Consider the following 22,165-nt stretch of genomic DNA (forward strand, 5'->3'; position numbering starts at 1 on the left):
GTTTCCTCAGCTCACTGTGTCTTGCTTTGGCCATTCTTGGAGCTAGGAATATCATTTTATCTCCAGCTGGCTAGTAAAAGGAAGTAACCTCCACTGTTTTTTTTTTTTTTTTTTTTTTTTGAGACGGAGTTTCGCTCTTGTTGCCCAGGCAACAAGATCACAATGGCGCGATCTCGGCTCACCGCAACCTGTGCCTGCCAGGTTCAAGCGATTCTCTTGCCTCAGCCTCCCGAGTAGCTGGGATTATAGGCATGCACCACCACGCCTGGCTAATTTTTTTTTTTTTTTGGTATTTTTAGTAGAGACGGGGTTTCTCTCTGTAGGTCAGGCTGTAGACGAACTTTGGATTATAGGTGATCCACCGGTCTCGACCTCGCAAAGTGCTGGGATTACAGGCGTGAGCCACCGTGCCCAGCCTCCACTGTTTTAAAAAGACAGAATTGCATGGTAGAAATACTCCTGGATGTGGAATCAAGAGTCCCAGGTTTGGGATTGGTTGTTTGATCTTCCGTTTCAACCCTCTGGATCTCAGTCTCATATTTCTCCCCTGTAGAATGAGGCAGATGGATTAGCTAAACTCTCAGGTTCTTTCCAGCTCAGATGTTTTTGGATTCTGAGAGTCCGTGCTTAGTCGTGGTTTGCCTGTTAATGTTTGCCTACGATGAGACTCAAAGATTCATCTTCATTCTTCCGGCTGGATTTTATGGCCTTTTTGAGACACAGATCCAGCCCATAAGTGTGGGCCACCAGGGAGATGGATCCTTTCCTCCTCAGGGTGTTTATTCATGAAACTCTGCATGTGGTGGCTTGCTGGAAAAATACGAGTTGGTACTCCGAGGGACCTAAGCATGTGACGTTTTGGCCATTTTTTAAAATCAAGAAAATAGGCTTAATTTTGCCTTAATTTGGGGTTCAAGAAACCATCAAATTATAGAACTTGACTTAAAAGCATTTCTAGAGACCTTTAAAAAATTTAACCTTTCTTTTTAAATTATAAAACCAGTATGACCCGGTAAAAATGAATTCCAATGGTATTTAGTGGTATAAAATGAAAAGCAGAAATGTCCTTTAACCTCACCTTTAGTGCACCTTCCTAAGGAATCCCCTGTAATGAGTTTCTTATGTATCTCCTGAGAAATTTTCTGTGCAAAATCATGCATTCATACGATCTCTGTATCAACTCACTTCCACCTGCACTTAAGCACACACACATACACATATGTAGACATTCTGTAAAATTTGCATCTTGCTTTCTGTGTTTAATGATGCAAGTTGGAGATTTTCCACACTAGCACTTATGGATCTGTTGCAGGGCAGGTGAGCCCCAAAACTGGGACTTAGCCCAGGAGGGCTTTTGGCTTCACCCAGGGAAAGCCAGTGGTGTTAGACAGCAACTTTTCTTGAAGTGGCAGTGAACAGCAGAAGCAGACGTACTATTCTTTGTGGAGCAGGGTTACCCCATCGGCAGTGTGCCCACAGTAGTAGGTCAGGGTCAGTTCTGCAGTCATACTAATACTCATTTTTAATCACATGCAAATTAAGGGGTGGATTATTCAAAATTTTTTAGAAAAAGGGCGTTACTTCCAGGTTGTTGCCGTGGAAAGGGGCAAGAACTTCTAGGTCTCGCCATGGCAAAGGTTAACTGACATGGCGCTGGTGGGCATGTCTTGTGGAGAGGTGTTTTTCCCATTTCCTTATTTTAGCTAGTCTTCAATCTGGCCCCAAGTTTGAGCCCTGCCTCCAGAGTTGAGTCCCCGCCTCCTACCTTAGATCTGCCCTGTTCTTTATAAGGCCATCCAGTATTCCTGGAGGGGAGAGGATTTTGGTTTCAACAAGCAGTGGACACCCAGATTGTTTCTAGCTTGTTGCTGCTGCAAAAAGCGCTTCTTCAGACCGCCTTTAATTCAGTGGTTTCTAAAGTTTGATCCTTGGAACACAAGCCTTTAGAGACACTTGGTGACAACAAAACAGATTCAGAGGTCAAGCAAACATGGAAACCACTGCATTTGAGATTCCGCCTTACAATGGCCTATTAAAGTTTCCTGGAATTCATCAAGTAAGGAAACCTGAAAAACATGGCTTCTCCCGATGCTTTTCCAACTTGTTTTTGACCATTTCACTGCTGGACACATATCCCTGTCACCTATTTATATCTGAAAATATGTGTATACTAGTGTTCTCTTATGAATATATAGTAGAGTGTTGAGGAAGTGGTCTCAATACAGATGAGGAGTTCAAAGAGAAGGAATTACTGGTACAAGATAATAGAACCAATAATTAGTGGCAGAAATAAGAATAGAATCCAAGGCCCATCCTTTTTTCTACTATAGGAAGAACAACCTCCTGCATATGGAAGCCTCTTCCCAGGCCATGAAATGTTGCACCCACGTTCAGAGAGTTTGGCAAGAAAGCTGTGGATCATAACACAAACCCCCTGTGACCTAGGTTTGAAAATTGGCTTGAAGTATGCAATTACTTTAACAAGAACAGTTTGGTAAATTAATCAGCTTATCACTAGATTCATATTCATGGTGCTTCCAGTGTCATTTTTATAATGACACAGTGTCTTGTCAGTAATTGCCAGAGGAGCATCATGATGCTATTGCCCTGATGGAGAGAAAATGGGCATGGCACTGGGAGCTGGGCAGGTTATGTTGGGGAGGAACTATTTGTCTTTCTCATTCAAGTCCACCCAAATGGTTGAGATAGGGAAGGAATATGGGGCCAGGGACTAAGGATGTGGAAACCAACGAATCCTCAGCTAGTTCTGGTGGGCTATTTGGAAAGCTTAGAAATCTTTTCAGAACGAACTCTTAACCCCCCTCAAGAGGACTGTGCAGACTAGATCTAGGGTACCCTGGCAGAGTTGAGAAAAGAAAGAAAGAAAGAAGAAGCCACTCGGTGTCAGGAACTTTCCTCAGATAATTTGTGGACACTGTTTTTTTTTTTTAATTTTTAATTTTTATTTTTTCATGGAAATGGGGTCTCACTATGTTGCCCAGGCTGGTCTCAAACTCCTGAGCTCAAGCAATCCTCCTGCCTTGGCCTCCCAAAGTGCTGGGATTATAGGCACGAGCCACTGTGCCCAGCACACACTGTTTCGTTTAAGCATTGCCACTCTTCAAAAGAGTTCTTATCCCCATTTTACAGAAAAGAAAATTGAGGACGTGAGAAATGAAATGACTTCCCTAGGGTTACACTGAGCTGCAACATTCCTCATGGCACTGGGGGAAGACCAGGTGTGAGCAATAGTTGAGTCTCACCCCAGTCCTTCTGAGCTGTGTGACATTGGACAGCTTAGGCAATGATTCTATGTTGAAGTTTCCTCAGCTGTAAAATAGAAATAAAATATACCTCCCATGTTGTTTGAATTTATTAAAACAGGACAGGTGAGCATGTGTAGCCCAGTCCTGGCATATGGTTTTGAACTATTCCCTGCACCATTCTGATTACCCTAGTGGTTCCTTGTTTTCTGACCTCCTCTGCAGGTTCACTTCAAGGCTGAATTGTTCATATGGTGCAACAAATGTGGCTGAAGGTCCAGGTTGGGTTTTGCTGTCTACATGTTGAGTGGCCCAGATCAGATGGTAAGAATTTGCCTCACGAAGCTCCTCGCACCTAGTGGGCGCTCCATAAACATTTGCTCACTGTTTGGATAATTAATCAATCTCTCTCTCTCCTTCATCACTTGACTTTCTTCCCCCTCAAACTGCCTGTATATTGCCTGGCCCTAGGAGCCAGGAGCACAGCCGGCGTCCAAGGACGGTGAGATGACCCCCAAATCACCCACCTGCTAGTATTACCCTGCGGCCAAGACAATAGCTCTTACCCAGACCAGTGATGAGGTTTCACTCTTGGGGTCTCTGGCTCTTTCTTGGTCCTGCTTTTCATGGGTTGGCACCTAGTGAGGTCACCTGACTCACCCTTCAAGGGACTGTGGCACTCACTACCTTTATAATTTCTCTCATTCTTTTTTTTCTGTATTGATAGCTGTGTGATGCTGGGTTGTCATGACAACTGATTGATTAGCATCCAATTCCTGGACCGGGAAACATGCAGCCATAAAGAATTACAAATGATGCCTGATTGTCTGCTGCCAATAGCCTGATTGCTGCCATTTTCTGGCAGGTAGCTCAGCTCTAACAGGAAACCCTGTGCTGTGCAATTATTGCGACGTGATTGATGCATCACTATAGTTACAATCGGCCGTGTTTCCAACTCAGGAGATTTAAAAAAAATTCCCCCTTTCAGATGAAAATGCTCATAAACATGGAACGATGAAGTATGGAGTGGGGGAGGGAAGTGGGGCTGGCAAGGGAGGTCAGTGTGGACTGAGCAGGAGCGCAGCTAGAGACTCAGAGGGAAGGCAGGGAGAGGAGGCAGGCTGGTGGCATATGGATACGGAAAAAGGGATGTCTGGCTGCTGGTGCTTCTCCGCCCCGCCAACTCCTGGGCCCCAGAGCACACGAAGGGGAGGCTCAGAAATCACTTCCAAATGAGAGGCCTGAAAAGTAGAGGGTGGGTGCAAGATGGACTGCAAAATCTACACAGGCCACAGGTGGTGTGCTGCTCAGGCCAATTACTGAAGCAGCTCTTTGGGGCTCAACTCACTTTTGATGGCCAAAGAACAAGCACCTGGGCCTGGAAGTAGAGTCTGGGAAAAAGGCCATGACACCAGGGAGAACAGGGTTTGAGAGGCGGCCATCATGGGGGATAGAGCCACAGGGAGACTGGTGCTCCGAGCCTTGGGGACACAAGAGACCTTTTCTTTTGACCCGGGGAAAAAACGCCTTTCTTGTTCCTCCGTTGGATATTGAATATTTTTCTCAGGCTTGTAGAGAGAGATAGAGAGAATGAAAATATTTTTGACTGTTAGGGCTAGACTTTATTGCAAAGGAAGGTAGTCTTTTACGTTTTTTTTTTGAGACGGAGTCTTGCTCTGTCTCCCAGGCTGTAGTGCAGTGGCGCAATCTTGGCTCACTGCAAGCTCCGCCTCCCAGGTTTACACCATTCTCCTGCCTCAGCCTCCCGAGTAGCTGGGACTACAGGTGCCCTCCACCAGGCCCGGCTAATTTTTTGTATTTTTAGTAGAGACGGGGTTTCACCGTGGTCTCGATCTCCTGACCTCATGATCCGCCCACCTCGGCCTCCCAAAGTGCTGGGATTACAAGCGTGAGCCACCGCGCCCGGCCGTCTTTTACGTTTTAAATGCTGTCTGTTCCTGGGAGCAAATACTTGGGTATCTTCCAAATCATGTCCACAATTCAGTGATACCCAAGTCATTGTTCTATGAATAATTCTTCCCCTTAGTTTAAAGATAGTCTTCTTTGTTTCAGTCTTCCTATAAACAGCAAACACTCGTAGAACTAGTACTATTTAGTTATGTAAACCTAAATGTGATTTTTTTTTTTTTTTTTGAGACAGAGTCTCACTCTGTCACCCAGGCTGGAGTGCAGTCGCAAAATCTTGGCTCACTGCAACCTCCGCCTCCTGGGTTCAAGCAATTCTCCTGCCTCAGCCTCCTGAGTTGCTGGGATTACAGGTGTGTGCCACCACACCTGGCTAATTTTTGTATTTTTAGTAGAGATGGAGTTTCACCATATTGGCCAGGCTGATCTCAAACTGTTGACCCCGTGATCTGCCCACTGCGGGCTCCCAAAGTGCTGGGATTACAGGCATGAGCCACTGTGCCCAGCCCATGAATGTGTTTTTGTACTCACCTTATAATTGCCTGAATCCTTTCTGTCATAATATTTAGGGATTTTTACTTTTACATTCATTTATTGCTGCTACTTGAGAGTAGGGACTAACATCATTAATTTGTCATGTAATGGAGCCATAATAAGTGTTGTTGCATGCATGAATAAATGCAAAGATGGGGCAGCCTCAAAGTATATGTGGTAGAAATTTGGGGCAGTAAGGTGTGATGGGAGTGGTGGTGATCAAAGCTAAAATGGGAACTGTTAAAGACCAGTTCTAGTCACATAAAGGGAGGCCTGGATCTAGCCTACTTCCTAAGGAAGGCTTAAGGATGTCAGAAGACAGGATCTTCTAGAAATCCAAGCAGGCTAGTATCTTGGGTACCTGACATTTTTAGCCATGACTTATGGATACCATAGCAAAGAATAGATTTCTGTAGATGCCTGCCTTTCCTCTTGGCTACTGATAGGTATTACTTGCCTACAGCATGGATCTATCAATCAGAAAAACCACCTATACGTTGACCCCAATGGTCCAATATTCTTTTCAAATGAGGAAAAGTGGATGAAACTTTTAAATGTGCTATTTGTCTTCTCACTATATTGTAACTAAACCAAAGCCAGGAATACAGAGAAAACATTTTATATATTATTGTTGAATTTAACAAAGAAATTAGGTTGAAACTCAATGACCTTCTGGCATAAGAATGGAAGAGGAATAGTGAAAATAAATGTGGGGAATTATTTAGGCAATGGGAGATATTGATGGCTTCTAGGAACCAAGATACACGCAGTCATAAGTGGCAGCTCCACAGCTTATCAGCTGTGAAACCTTGGGCAGGTTATTGAGACTTAGTTCTCCATCTGTAAAATGGAAGATAATCACAGCACGTACTTGTAGGGTATCCAGAAGAATGAATTAAGAGAATGGATGCAAAGCATACAGCACGTGGTAAGAACTCAGTTAAGTGTTAAGAATGATTATTATGTTTAATTCCTGACCTAGAAGTTGAATGTTTTCTATTTCAAATATGCAAAACAATATAGCAATCACTTGAAGAGATCACACACCTTACACTGGTACGACAATGTGTGATCTCACAGTTGGACAGGAGTGGGAGGAAGCGGGGGCGATCTTTTGATTTACTTGAAATAACCTCCAGAGAATGTCTTGCTTATTGTGGAACGGCAGCTACAAAATACTTGTGTTATGGCTCAGATGTAAATACGTCTGTTTCTATTCAGGAGATCACTTATTTTTACATTGGTAGTACCGTTTAAGACCATTCAAAGCCATTAGGATTGGTGTCCCTGACTTCAGGTCTCCTAGACAGATAAAAGCTGGTTCCCATGGGAACTAGTTTTGCTTTCTCTTCCATCTAATTAAAACCTATTTACCCAGGCCTGAATGTTTTGTAAGTACCTTCCAGTGAGTTCTTCTTTTGGTTTACCAAGCTCAGTGCAAGCATAGGTAACGTAACCATTTGCGACACCAGTCACCTTCAGTCGAGAGAGTACACACGAGTTTGCTGGGACTGATTTTTTGTTTCTTTGGTTTCCTTGCAGTTCAGACCGGAAAGGATCGGGCTCCACAGGGCACTCTGTGCAACTGGCTGTATCTAAACATTCTGTAGTCTTTCTGTTGTGTGAACTTTCTGGGAGAAGAAGTAATACAAGATAGTGATATAAGCCATTGATCTTCTCATGCCTCTGAGGGCGAAGCGTCCATTTTAGGAACTTGAGAAATTAGATTTCACTGTATTTGAATGACACTGTTCAAGATGTGCCTTGTTATCTACTCAACCATTGTTGACTATCCTTTTCCCACTGTGTTTTCCCCATGTTCCTGCAGAGATCTTGCTTTGTTTGGTCCCTCCTCAGAGAACAAGGTGGAGGGGCTCTCTGAACTCAATTTCTGCTGCTTTCTAGCGTGGGATAATTGTTATCTTCATTGTTTTCTGTTCTTAGGAAAAGAGCCTTCTTTTTCACTTCCCTTTTCCAGGTCCTCAGAGAGCTGGGCAGATGTCCATGTGACTGAGGCTGAGCTGTGCAGAGGAGAGAAGAAGAGAACCATCATAGCTCAGTCTCACAGCTCAGACCTAAACGCCTTCAGACAAGAGCATCACTCTGGGTCTTTTTTCTTCTTCCAGCTTCTGAGTTGGAAATCAGTACTTGTGCTCTTCTCCTTCGTTATTTTCACCTGGAGAACCTTAGTGGCTTCCAGAAGCCATAAAGCTGCCCTAATTCTCTGTCTCTTCCTGCTCATTGCACCGGTGGATGGCAAGAGGCACCTGGGTCTCTCTGGCAAGTTTGGGGTCTGCACATGGTGTGGATTCTCCCTGTTGCCAGGTTCCTGCCACCTGCTCTGCTTGGAGGAGACAGATAAGGGCAGGGAGGGCAGGGAAGTTCTTGCCAGCTGGCAGGGCTGGCCTGGAGATCTTATGGTGGCTGAGTGAGCTGCAGTCTTTCAGGCTGCATTTGCCCTGGAACAAGTTCGTGCAGGGAATGGTAAGATCTTGGCTAAGGGCAAGGGAGCCCAGGTGAAGAAGGTGGCTTGAGAGGTTAACAGACTTGGGGACTGGCTTCTTTTGAAGGGCACCAAGGGATCCCATCAAGCACTTCCTAAGCTCTTTGGGAGAGGCCCAGGGAAGGGAACTATAAGCTTCCTATATGCAGCAGCACTTACCCAATGCACAGAGATTATTTATTTACATAACCATCTTGCAGTTGAAGGCTTCTTAAAGACAAGAATTGTGTCTTTATCCCTCGGTGCCTCCAGCGTGTAGCTAGAGCCTGGCAGTGAATTAGGACTCCCTTAACTTTTACTGATTTGAATGGAAATTAAAGAAATTGGTGAGGTATGTTCAGGGCTGAGAGGGTGCCCCAGACAAGCTAGCAACTTGGCACCATTTTAAACAATATTGTTGAATATTTTCTCAACAATTATTTGGAGAAGAGGTGCAAGTGCTGCTAAAGTGGATCCTCACATTTTCAGGCCCTTTCTGATAAACAACAGATCTATTGTGAAACAGGTCATCCTCCTTAGAAGCCTTTGAGCAACCCTTAAGCCTGTCGTTGGGAGAGGAGAAGGTGTCAACCTGGAGCTTTCCATTGTAGCAGCTCTGGTCAACGTTTTTCTCATCAGATTTCTGGTGGTGCTTTTGTTCCAGGCAACTGCCTGGATATCCTCTGTCTAATCCAGTGCTGCAAATGCATTTGCCTTTAGAGATGGGTCAAGTCAACTACTGCTGATTTTGCTTTGTTGTATTTAAAAATATATTATTATAACAACTTCAAAGTTTCCTTTGAAAGAAGAATAACAAATTACTCCCTATTACAAGACTGTAACAAAATAGGTTTTATTTTTGTGTATTCTGGAGGCTTTGGCCATAATCATACATATTTTACATCATTGTAATCATACTTAACATAACATTTTTTATTCTCCTTTATTCACTTCACATTATATCAAGTGTTTCTTTATATTGTTCCATTCTTTTTCTAGTTATCTTTTAAAATAGCTGCATAATATTCCATGTGGCAGGTGAACAAACTATGAGATTATTTACATCTTTTTGCTGTCAGAAGCAACCATACAGTAATGCTTTTGTGTATATAGCTCTTTTCTTGTTTAAATAATTTATTTCTCTCCAACTTTATGAAGGTATGATTGACAAATTGTAGTTGTGTCTAAGGTGTACAATGTGATGACTTGGTATACATATACTTTGTGAGCTGGTTACCACAATCAAGCAAATTAACACATCTATTACCTCCCATGGTATGCTTCCCCCACTTTTTTTGTGGTGAGAATGTTTAAGATCTACTCTTTTAGCAAACTTTAAGTATACAATATAGTATTACTAACTATAGTCAACATGTTATATATTATAGCTCCATAACTCATTCATCTTATAAGTGGAATTTTGTGCCCTTTCAGAAACATCTTATTTCCCCTACCCACTGCCCCGGTAACTGCCATACTACTCTCTGCTTTTATGAGTTTGACCTTTTTAGATATTGCATGTAAATGATATTTTTCAGTATTTATCTTCCTGTGTCTGGCTTATTTCACTTAACTTAATGTCTTCCAGGTTCATCCATGTTGTTGCAAATGGCAGAATTTTCTTTTTTTAAAAGGCTGAATAATATTCTATTATATAGTTATATATATTACATTTCTTTCATTCATTCATCTGTCAATAGACACAAGTTGTTTTCATATTTTAGCTATTATGAATAATACTGCAGAGAACACGGTAGTGCAGCTAACTCTTCAAGATCATGATTTCATTTCCTTTTGCTATGTCAGAAGTGGGATGTTGGATCAAACAGTACTTTTATTTTAAATTTTTTGAGCAACCTCTAAACTGTTTTCCATAATGAATGTACTATTTATATTTCCACTAACAGTGGACAAAGGCTCCCTTTTCCCTGCATCCTCACCAACACTTGTTATCTTTTGACTTTTTGATATAACCATCCTAACAGGTATAAGGTGATATCTCATTGTGGTTTTCCCTGATGATTAGTGATTATGAGCATTTAAAAACATATATCTGTTGGCCATTTGTATGTCTTCTTTGCTCATTTAAAAATTTGGGTTATTATTATTATTATTTGCTGTTGAGTTGTTTGAATTCCTTATACATTTTGGATGTTAACCCCTTATTACACATGTGATTTGCAAGTATTTTCTTCCATTCCATTGATTACCTTTTCATTTGGTTGTTTTCTCTGCTGTGCAGAAACTTTTAAATTAGTTGTAGTCCCACCTGTTTAATTTTGTTTACGTTGCCTTTACTTTTGGTATCATATTCACAAAAATCATTGTTAAGACCAATGTCAAGGAGCTTTCTCTTTATGTTCTCTTCTAGGAGTTTCAGGCCTTTGAAATATTTTTTCCATTTTTGAGTTGATTTTTTTCTATGGCAAAATGGTCCAATTTCATTCTTTTTCATGTGAATATCCAGTTTCCCAACACAATTTATTGAAAAGACTATCCTTTTTCCATTGCGTAGACTTGGCACCTTTGTCCAAGATTAGTTGACCATGTATGTGAGTTTACTTCTGGGCCTCTATTCTGTTCTGTTGGTAAATGTGTCTGTTTTCATGCTAGTACCATACTGTTTTGATTACTCTAACCTTGTAATATAATTTGAAACCAGGAAATGTGATGCCCACAGCTTTGTTATTCTTTCTCAAGATTGCTTTAATGATTTGGGGTCTTTTGTGGTTCCACATAAATTTTAGAATTTTTTTTTCTATTTCTGTGAAAGAAGCCATTAGAATTTTGATAGAAATTACGTTGAATCTGTAGATTGCTTTGGATAGTATGGACATTTTAACAATGTTAATTTATTTAATCCTTGAACACAGAATATCTTTCCATTTATTTGTGTCTTCTTCAATTACTTTCATCAATGTTTTATAGCTTTTAGTGTACAGGTCATTCATCTCCTAAATTTATTCCTATTTTATTCTTTCTGATGCTATTCTAAATGGGATTGTTTTCTTAATTTCTTTTTCAGATATTTCATTGTTAGTGTATACAAACTCATCTGATTTTTGCATGTTGAGTTTGTATCCTATAACTTTACTGAATTCGTTTAGTAATTATAACAGTTTTTTGGCAGGATCTTTAGGGTTTTCTATGTCATGTGCAAACAGAGACAATTTAACTTCTTCCATTCTGATTTGGATGTCTTGCAATTATTTTTCTTGCTTAATTGCTCTGCATAGGCAGGGTGCAGTGGCTCATGCCTATAATCTCAGGACTTTGGGAGACTGAGGCAGAAGGGTATCTTAAGGCCAGGAGTCCGAGATCAGCCTGGGCAACATACCGGATCTCGTCTCTACAAAAAATAAAAAATTAGCTGGGCATAGTGGAACATGCCAGTAGTCCCAGCTACTTGGGAGGATCATTTGAGCCCAGGAGTTTGAGGCTGCAGTGAGCTATGATTATGCCACTATACTTCAGCCTAGGCAACAGGGTGAGATCCTGTCTCTGAAAAAAAAAAAAAAACTGTTCTGTCTAGGATTTCTAGCACTATGTTAAATAGAAGGGATGAGAGTGGGCACCTTTGCCTTGTTCCTAATCTTAGAGGAAATATTTTCAGCTTTTTACCCTTGAGTATGATGTTAGCTGTGGGCTTGCCACATATGGCCTTTATAATGTTGAGGTACACTCCTTTTATACCCAATTTGTTGAGAGTTTTTATCATGAAGGGATGTTCCATTATATTAAAACCCAAAGTTAACAGGAAAGAAATAACAAAGATCAGAACAGAAATCAATGATATAGAGATGAGAAAAATGATAGGAAAGATAAATAAAAGTGCTTTTTTTTTGAAAAAAAAAATTTAATTGACAAGCCTCTAGCTAGACTAACGAAAAAAGAAAAGATTCAAATAAACAAAATCAGAAATAAAGAGGAGTCATTACAACTGATATTACAGAAATACAAAGAATCATAAGAGACTTTTATGAACAATTATACACAAACAAATTGGATAACCTAGAGGAAATGAATGAATTCATATAACCTACCAAGACTGAATCATGAAGAAACAGAACATTTAAACAGACTATTAATGACTAAGAAGATTGAATTAGTAATCAAAAACCTCCCAAAAAAGAAAGACCCAGGAACACATGGCTTCACTGGTGAATTCTACCAAGCATTTAAAGAATAATTAATACCAATCCTTGTCAAACTCTTCCAGAAATTGAAGAGGAGGGAACACTTCCAAATTCATTTTATGAGCCCAGCATTACCCTGATACCAGAGCCAGATAAGGGTACTACCAGGAAAGAAAATTACAGGCCAATATCGTTGATGAACATAGATGCAAAACTTCTCAACAAAATACTAGCATACTGAACTCTACAGCGCATTAAAAGGATCATACAATATGATTAAGTGCCATTTATTCCTGGGATGCAAAGAAGTTTCAACATATGCAAATCAGTAAGTGTCATACACCACGTTAACAGAGTGAAGGATAAAGATCTTACAACCATCTCAATAGATGCAGAAAAATCATTTTATTTCTTTGGGATTAATGTCTAGGAGGAGGATCAAAGGCAGTGTATGTTGGCGCTAGGTCATACCAGCTTGTGAGATCTCATTTTGCAAATCTCTTGCCAATTATGTGTTCAGAAAGTTCCCTTAAAATAAGCTGTGAGAGGTAGAAATATTTAGGTCACACAAATTAGCAAACGCTACAAATCTAATTTTTGTTTAGTTTATGGAGAGCTGACTTACCAGCACACTATTGATCAAAGCATGTAAACTTTTATTACTCTTGATAAATTTATTGTCATATTATTTTTCAAAGAAGTTGAACTGGTATATGTATAACTGATTTGATTGAGATGTCTTAGCTTGTTGAAGTGTAGCCATAAATTACCTATGTATTTTCAATAGCTGCTAAATTGTGTTTTCTTGAAACCTTCTTTTCCACAGGGAAGTGGGCTTCCTTAATATATCTAAATCCACTTTCATAATTTTTGTTCATTTAAAAATAAAAATGACATGGGTTGCTGAGTTTTAGTTCTATCCATTTAAAGGCTTGAAGTTTTGATTCAAACCTCACCTCATCTCCTTGTAGGTGAAGCGTGACTCCAGTGGTTTGGGGTGGAGGGCTGTTGTTATCTGCTACCCTGACTGGCTGTTGTGGTTCTCTCCATCTTCCCTTTACTTATTCGTTGGAATTGAGCTGGGGGAAAGAGAGAAGAATTTATGTGATTACTCATGGTGGGTTGGCGGCTCTTCTCTGTTGGTCATCCTTGTGGTTCCTCTGTTGGTGTTCACATAATCTCTGTCCCTTCTATTGTCCATCATTGCTTCTGTCTGCCACTGACTGATTATAATGTTTTCTGTGTAGTCAATGTCCCATTGTTAACCTTTCCTCCTGAAACAACTACAAACTGGACAACATGTATGAAACAAGTTTTCAACACATTGGACAACAGGCAACAAGTGACAGTGATCTGCGCGAGATGGGCAACAACAATTGCTGTAGGGTTGCCTCAGCTTGAGAAAATTTCCAGGCTGTAGCACAAGGAAGGAGAAACAGGGTAGAGGTTGAGTTGAGGGGCGGGAACTGGAAATCTGGGGAGGCCAAGGAGACTAGAATAGCAGGGCAGAGGGCCCGAGAGAAGAGGGTCAGATTAGGACTCTGGAGGGCTACAGAGTCCCACTCAAGGCTTCAGCAGAGCACCGATGGTTGCAGATATGTGAGCACACTACTCAAGGGCAGAGAAAAATACCACCCCTCATTTTTAAAAATTATTATACTTTAAGTTCTGGGTTACATGTGCAGAACGTGCAGTTTTGTTACATAGGTATACACATGCCATGGTGGTTTGCTGCACCCATCAACCCATCACCTACATTAGATATTTCTCCTAATGTTGTCCCTCCCCTAGTCCCCTACTCCCCGCAGGCCCTGGTATGTGATGTTCCCCTCCCTGTGTCCGTGTGTTCTCATTATTCATCTCCCACTTATTGGTGAAAACATGTGGTGTTTGGTTTTTTGATCTTGTGATAGTTTGCTGAGAATGATGGTTTCCAGCTTCATCCATATCCCTGCAAAGGACATGAACTCATCCTTTTTTATGGCTGCATAGTATTCCATGGTGTATATGTGCCACATTTTCTTAATCCAGTCTGTCATTGATGGACATTTGGGTTGGTTCCAAGTCTTTGCTATTGTGAATAGTGCCACAATAAACATATGGGTGCATGCGTCTTTATTGTAGAATGATTTATAATCCTTTGGGTATATGCCCAGTAATGGGATTGCTGGGTCAAATGGTATTTCTAGTTCTAGAACCTTGAGGAATCGCCACACTGTCTTACACAATGGTTGAACTAATTTACACTCCCACCAACAGTGTAAAAGTGTTCCTATTTTTCCACAACCTCTCCAGCATCTGTTGTTTCCTGGATCTTGAGCTGATTTTTGTATAAGGTGTAAGGAAGGGGTCCAGTTTCAGTTTTCTGCATTTGGCTAGCCAGTTTTCTCAACACCATTTATTAAATAGGGTGTCTTTTCCCCACTGCTTGTGTGTGTCAGTTTTGTCAAAGATCAGATACCACCTCCCCAAATTAGTGGAATATACTCTAGGGGGCAAAGAGTGTTGGGAATTGTTCTTGTTCATAGCAGCCAGACTGAAAACAGTCATAATTTGTCGGAGTTTGGGTAGAGTACTCAGAAAGGTTTGATATAGTAATAGGAGAAAATTAGACCTAGACCTAATGTCACTCTGGTCTCACTTAACAAAGCTTAAAAGCAAGACATAAAAGGATCAAACTGTTTCCAATGAACTTAACTGCATCCCAATACAAAGATCAATAATTTTAATAAGCACATAAAAATATCCAGCACAAACATGGTAAATATTTTAGTGTCTTGCATTTGACAAAAAATTATGAAGCAGGAAAATATAAATGATAATAAGAAAGGCTGGTTTAACATTTGAAAATCAATCAATGCAATTCTTTATGTTGACTAGTTTAAAGGAAAAAAGCCACCTGATTATCTTGATGAATACAGAGAAAACACTACCAAAATCTAGCATCTATTTCTGATAAAAAAAAAAAACCTCTCAGCAACCTAGGAATGGCAAGGTATTTCCTCAACCTAATAAAAGATGTCCAGGAGAAACCTACAGCAGACATTGCATTTAATGATGAAAGACTGAAAGACTGAATGTCTTCCTCCTAAGATCAGTGAAAAAGTTAAGGATGTTTATGTTCACTACTTTTATTCAACACTGTACTGAAGAATTTGTCAAGGCAATAAGGCAAGAAAAAGAAATAAAACATACCTAGATCATAAAAGAAGAAGTAAACCTGGCCAGGTGTGGTGGCTTATGCCTGTAATCCCAACACTTTGAGAGGCTGAGGCGGGTGGATTGCTTGAGGTCAGGAGTTCAAGACCAGCCTGGGCAACATGGTGAAGCCTGTCTCTACTAAAAATACAATAACTAGCTGGGCATGGTGGTGTGTGCCTGTAATCCCAGCTACATGGAAGGCTGAGGCAGGAGAATTGCTTGAACCCAGGAGGCAGAGGTTGCACTGAGCTGAGATCGTGCCACTGCACTCCAGCCTGGGCAACAGACCAAGACTCTGTTTCAAAAAAAAAAAAGTAAACCTGTCTTATTTCATAGACAACCATAATCATCTAAGAAGAAAATCCTATGGAATCTATGAAAAAGTTCAGGAAATAATCATGGGACACAGGATATATGATCAGTACATAAAATTTAATTTCTTTTTTTTTTTTGAGATGGAGTCTCGCCAATGCATTCTTACCAAGTGCAATGTGTTGCATTCTGAGTTGCATTCTGTTCATTTGCCTAACAGTGCTCATCCCGATGTGTGTTTATATACTCACTTGTTTACATATGATCACGTATGTCTCCTCTGTGAATTCCCACCTGATAGCAAACTCCACGAAGGCAGACACAGTGCCTGTTTTATTGCTTGGTGTTTGAACAGCACCTATTACTATGCTAGCACATACCATCCAACAGATGGTGCCTGTTGTTATCATAGCAAGGAGTCAGTAAAGGAATAAAATTAAATTAACAGATGAACTAGTAGTTTTGCAGATGAAGAAACTGAGGTTCAGATAAGGTCACTCACTGACCTGAGGCCACATGACTAGCTGAGGTTCCACTGCAGGTCCCTGCTCCCATGTAAACATGCTGCTCGCTATGTTTCTCTCCTGAAAGCAGTGGAGTGGCATTTCAAGGAGTGTTTCCCTGCCTGGCTCAGGAGAAGTTTATGTTTCTGTACCAAATGTTACTCCCTATCTTACAAAATTTGGGAGAGGAATAAAGAGGCAGCCTAAATGGCTCTAACCCAGGGCTGATGCATAGTTAAGCTGTCCTGGAGCCCTGCAGGCAGTTTGTGAATTATTAGAATGTATCTGCCACATCTGGTGCCTGCACACTGTGTGGAATGTGTAGCCATGGAGTTCAAATCAAGACCTCACATTTATAGGGTTGTAAAGATGTAGAGAGACTGGTGGATCTTGTTTCTATTCCACCCGGAGGCTAAGGTTGCCTCACACAGATCTTTGAGAGGAGGACAGGGCTAAGAACTACTGCTTTGTCATGGAGCTTCATGAAAGCAGATGAATCCATGTGTCTTTGCCAGAGTTACTGCGATGTATCCAGTCATATACTGAAGATCACTTATCCTCATCAACTCATTTAGTAGGAATATGATATTTATATATCATCCTGCAAGGTGGTCCATATGACCTCCTTCAACAGAAAATGTCAAGTGTATCACTGAGTTTTCTTGTTAACAAGCATTGAGAAGATGCAATTTATTTTTCTCTCTAAATTTTTGTCTTGGAGCTCACCCTGCAACCAGCAGTCCATGTGGCCTGAAGACTCAGTCCAAGTGGCTCTGAGAGGCTATGATGCCCTTCACTAAATGTGGTCCCTGCTGCAGACAGTGAGAAGCTGAGGATCCTGTGTCTGCAATTGCCCAAAGCAGAATCTTTATCATGCACAACATGTATCCAGAAAATAAATCCCTGTACTGAGGCAAATCTCAAACTCCTGCTGAGTTCCTGGTACTCAGATCTGACTCTGACTCTACATAGACTTCTGTGGCAGAGCTGGGTTTTTATTTAAGTGGTCTTGGACAACTTTTCCTACAACTTTCAGAGAAGGAAATGGGAGTGCGTGGTAGTAACACCCCAGGATGTAGGTGAAAGAGTACAGACACTGGACTCAGAGAATGCTGGGGTCAAATCCGGGAATTGTTTCCTTCTTCCCTGATGGCTTTGAACCAGTTAGTTAACCTCTGTACCTCACTTTTTTTTGCCTATAAATTGTGGAGAATAATGACCACCTCTAAGGGAAATGACAAGGGTTAATATATATTATGATTATATGTTAAATTACTATAATATATACTATGCCCTCTGGGAAGAGTCTATTACCATGGTTGGCACATAGTAGGAACTCAGGAAGTGGTAACTATGATCACTTATCATATTCATTAAGTGCAACAACATGTTTATCACAGCATTTTAAATGCAAACCTTGGAAGTGACGTTAATGTATACCAATAAAAATGGCATCCACTCCTATGATAAAATATTGTACAATCGTTGCAAATCATGATTCTTAAAGAAATGGGAAAATGCTCACAAGGAAATGTCAAGTTGGAGAAAGATTCAAATCATAAATATATATCCTAATTTATGCAAGATAAACAAAAGGATGCTATGCACATATATAAATAGGACTTCATCCACTCCCTCAAAAGGAATTGCAAAAATATATCCCTGAAAGTTATCATTTATCTAAATGGCAAGAGTAGGGGTGGTTTTCATTTTCTTTATTCTTTTTTGTGCTTTCCAGATTTCCCACAATGAATATTGCCTGCAATTATAATACAAGAAAAAGCAAACATTATTACTTTTAAAAAATGATATGAGAAGCTACACCTCATTTTTCACAAAGCAACAGCTGCTGAGAACCATTCATTTTCTGCTACATGCATTCAAATGCCCCGGCCATGGCCTGGCATGGTAGGGGGACAGCAGTGGCCCCCAGTCTGCCAGGCCAGCATCACAGATGGGCTCTCCACGGCACAGGGAGTGTCCAAGACTTGCCAGGCTGTGGTTCCCTCCTCCTCTCTGCTGGCGTTTCCTCTGGTATTTATTCACTCACATAGCCTATAGAGTTAAAAGAGGTTTGTTTCTTTTCAGGCTGTTGAGTGCAGCCAGGGTAATTTAGTAGAAAAATGTCATGCTAATGCAATTCAAAGTTCAAATGATCTTTCATTTTGAGGGAAAGAAGAATGGGTGTGCAGTTGGAATGTTAAAACTCACTACTTGCCCTGCAATTCAAATAGAAATATGAGCTGCAGGGGCTACATAAGTCACATGAAGTACTGTGAGTGAAATGTGCAAAATGAATAAAAATGATCCGGAAGCCGTTTATTAGCATTGCTGGGGGCCAGCACCGAACAAGAACTGTGGCCGTCAGAAGCTGCGTGGAGAAGAAGGAGTGTTTGCATAAAATTACAATAATCCTGAAATAATGAGGAAGGAAGTGATCAGTGAGGTCCTTCTTACCAATGTCTCGAATGCCACCCTCAGACCCCCGGAGAGCTGTGCCCTTTCCCAGCTCACATGCCCTTCCCTCCTCTTTCTGCCTGGCTTGGCTGCACTTGCAGGTGGGTGGGTGGCGGTGAAGCTGGGGGAGAGGCTGCGTGTGTCCTCGCACTGCCTGCTGTCTTGGAGTTTGAGGGGAGATGGAAAGATGGATGGAGAAGTTGTGGTCACTGGGCTTAGTTCAGGCCACCCACAAGAAGACAAGAGAGTGTGGTTGGCACCTGGGCAGGGGAGACAGCTCCCCAACCCTCACTGGAAGGCAGGTTTGTCCTTGGAGAGTTCATCCTCCTTCCATTCCACTTCTGGTTTCTTGTCCACCCCTGCCACAAACAGGTGCTCAAAGGAACAGATGTCAATTGTTTATCTTTTATTTATTTATTTTTTTTAGACAGGGTCTTGCTTTGTTGCCCAGGCTGGAATGCCTGGCATGATCATAGCTCACTGACACCTCGAACTCCTGGGCTTCAAGCAATCCTCTTGCTTCAGCCTCTCCAGTAGCTGGGACTACAGGTGCAGGCCACCACACCTGGCTAATTTTATTTTCTGTAGAGACAGAGTCTTGCTGTGTTGCCCAGGCTGGTCTCGAGCTCCTGGCTTCAAATGATCTCCCCACTTCGGCCTCCCAAAGCCCTGGGATTACAGGTGTGAGCCACCACACCAGGCCAGCTGTCCATATCTCAATATGCATTTTCCACCTTGTTTCTGCTCATAATGGATTAACATTTTCAGATGTAGCTATTATGATCCATTGAAATCCTTTATTGCAGCCCTCAACTTGTGAAAAGGATGTGAGGCAGCAATGTGTGGATAATTTGCCCAAGTTTCTATCTTTAGTCTTAAATATCAAATTCTATTTACCTCTAAGAGATCATCTCGGGTCACCATCTACACAACCTGCTTCGATGTTATTATTACATTCTCTATCGTTGTTATGAACAAAACTAGGTTCCTCCTGAAAAAAATTCCTATGTCAAAGCCCCAATCCCTGATGTGACTGTATTTGAAGACAGGGTCTAGGAAGAAGTAATTGAGGTTAAATGATCATAAGGGTGGGACCCTGATTTGTAGGTACGTGAAGGAGAGGTCCTGTGAGCACACAGTGAGATGCTGGCCCCCTACAAGCCAAGAAAAGAGGCCTCAGAATAAAATCTACCTTGCTGGCACCTTGATCATTGACTGACTTCCCAGCCTCCAGAACTGTAAGAAATAAATATCTGTTGTTTAAGCTACCCAGTCTGTGATATTTTGTTATGGCAGCCTGAGCAGAGTAATATAATCTTCTATAAACAAGCAAATCCCAAAGGAACAGTGGGGATGGTACCAATGTATGTGTGTGTGTGTGTGTGTGTGTGTGTAGGCAGGAGTACAGGTGTTCTTTCTTTAGAGAGTGAATTTTCCATTATGTTTCATGTTTCATCTAAGTGGGTTGAAATTTTTTCCTATATATGTTTTATTGTGTGATAGAGGAATGGAATGTGTAGATTTGGTGGTGGGAGGGGGTGTTTAGGAGATAAGAAGGGAGAATGAAGAGGAACTATTTTTCTTTTCATTTTATATCTGGTCCAAGAGCTGAAAGAAAAGAATTGTAATTATTTATATGTGCATATACCAATGTATCTGTTCTGCATTGTTTCCCAAGTTGACTTCCATAGTATACTAGTTCTGCAAAACGATATTAATGAAAGGTGTTAAAAATATCCTTGGTTAGTTTATGAACAGCTTTGCATGATTTTTCAAAGCCCATGCATCATGCCTCTCCAAGGGGCAGACACGATCCACAGTAGGTCCCAACACATTTGACCAGGATGTCATTTTCACCATTTGTTTTGGGAATCACACTCAGGACCATGATGCCGCAATGGAAAGCCGTGGACTAGAAGTCACAAAATTCCAGTCTAGACATGTTTTTCTACTCATTTGCTGCACAATCATAAGCATGTCACGTCTTGGTAGCTCAACTGCTTTGCTATAAAATGAATGGCTGACTTGTTTAATTGTGGCTCTCCTCTCTCCTCTAGCTTCCTGTCATTATGCATCCATGACTTCCTGGCTCTACACACCCATTTGTACTCTAGGGCAAGGCATCCATTTCCCCATCTATTCGTAAGTATAGAAATGCTCAACCTACCTTCCACAGAGGTCTCTTGGCAAGAGCAAATGAGTTAATGCAGGTGAAAGTACTTAGAAAAAATAAAGTGCTAAATAATTTCTAATGCCTGCAGGGAAAGGGTTATGACTTCCCTGTCATTCTATGTGCTTCACAAACTTGGTGAAACCCGGTGTGAGGGACGAGGTACCACTCAGAGCTCAAGCTCTGGAGTCAGATTGCTTGGACTCAAATCCCAACTCTACCCTTCATTGTGAAATGATCTTGGGCATGTTACTAATATTCTGTGGCTCCGTTTCCTCATCAGTAAGGTGGAAATACTTTCTGCTATAATTGCAATGAGGAATAAATGAGGTAATATGGTAAAGTGCTGAAAATAGTGCATGGTATTTAGTAAATTCCCAGGACATGTCAGGTCTTCTCTTTCTTCTCCTCCTCTTCCTCCTTCTCTGTCTTCTTTTTCTTCATCAAATAAAGGAATAGCAATGGCAATGATAACAACAACCAATAAAATAAAATATAAAAAGATGGGATTGTGGGGATGGTCAGACCATGGTTAGCTTAAAGGCTCTTAACTCTTCAAATGAGCTGGATTTCAAATGAGCCCCAACTATCTGCTGGCTTCTGCAAGCTAGTAAGTTAAACACATAGATTGGCCCTGCTATGAACAAGTGTCCATTGAGCTCTCCATTTGCAGGCCACAGTGCTAATTGTCACACATAGATAAAAAGTCACAGATCTCCCCTTTAAGGAGATTACAATTTAGAGATAAATAAAAATTGTAAGCTCCTCAATTAGAGGAAAACAAACAGTGGTCTGCCTTGCTTTGGTGAGACTGTGAAAGCTCATGGGAAGAGTCATAGTTGAAGGTTTTATAGAAGAGGTGAATTTTGACCTTGAGAGAGCTGGATTTGGAAAACAGAGAGGAGAACATCATGAGTAAAGAAACAGAAGCAGGCGTGTTGTATTGGGGGCAGAAGAGGATGCCAAAAAGTGTAGACTCAGTTAACAAGTGGTGGGACACTTGCCTTGGAAGGTAGTTCCTTGAGTATTAGTCAGAGGAATTCAGACTTCATACAAGAAAATTCAGCAGAAGACAAATTGCTCTTCCTTTTAAACTGTCTGCTTTCTCCTTGTGAAATTAGAAAGGTCATACAGTGAAAGTGAGTCATCACTCTTTTCCACTCACTCAGCATTCAGTATAA

General features: G+C 41.1%; 1 long non-coding RNA gene across 1 annotated transcript in view; it reads left to right on the plus strand.

The window, feature by feature from the left end:
* The window catches only part of LOC134731601 (uncharacterized), a 40,924-nt gene extending 19,968 nt beyond the window's left edge, over positions 1 to 20,956 (plus strand). Inside the window, exons 3-4 of the long non-coding RNA XR_010114016.1 lie at positions 3,489 to 3,587; positions 20,872 to 20,956. This is a non-coding gene — a long non-coding RNA (uncharacterized lncRNA). The remainder of the gene's footprint in view (positions 1 to 3,488; positions 3,588 to 20,871) is intronic.
* The last annotated feature ends 1,209 nt before the right edge of the window (positions 20,957 to 22,165 follow it).

The sequence above is a fragment of the Symphalangus syndactylus genome, chromosome 10 (assembly GCF_028878055.3).
Source record: "Symphalangus syndactylus isolate Jambi chromosome 10, NHGRI_mSymSyn1-v2.1_pri, whole genome shotgun sequence".
Lineage (NCBI taxonomy): Eukaryota > Metazoa > Chordata > Mammalia > Primates > Hylobatidae > Symphalangus > Symphalangus syndactylus.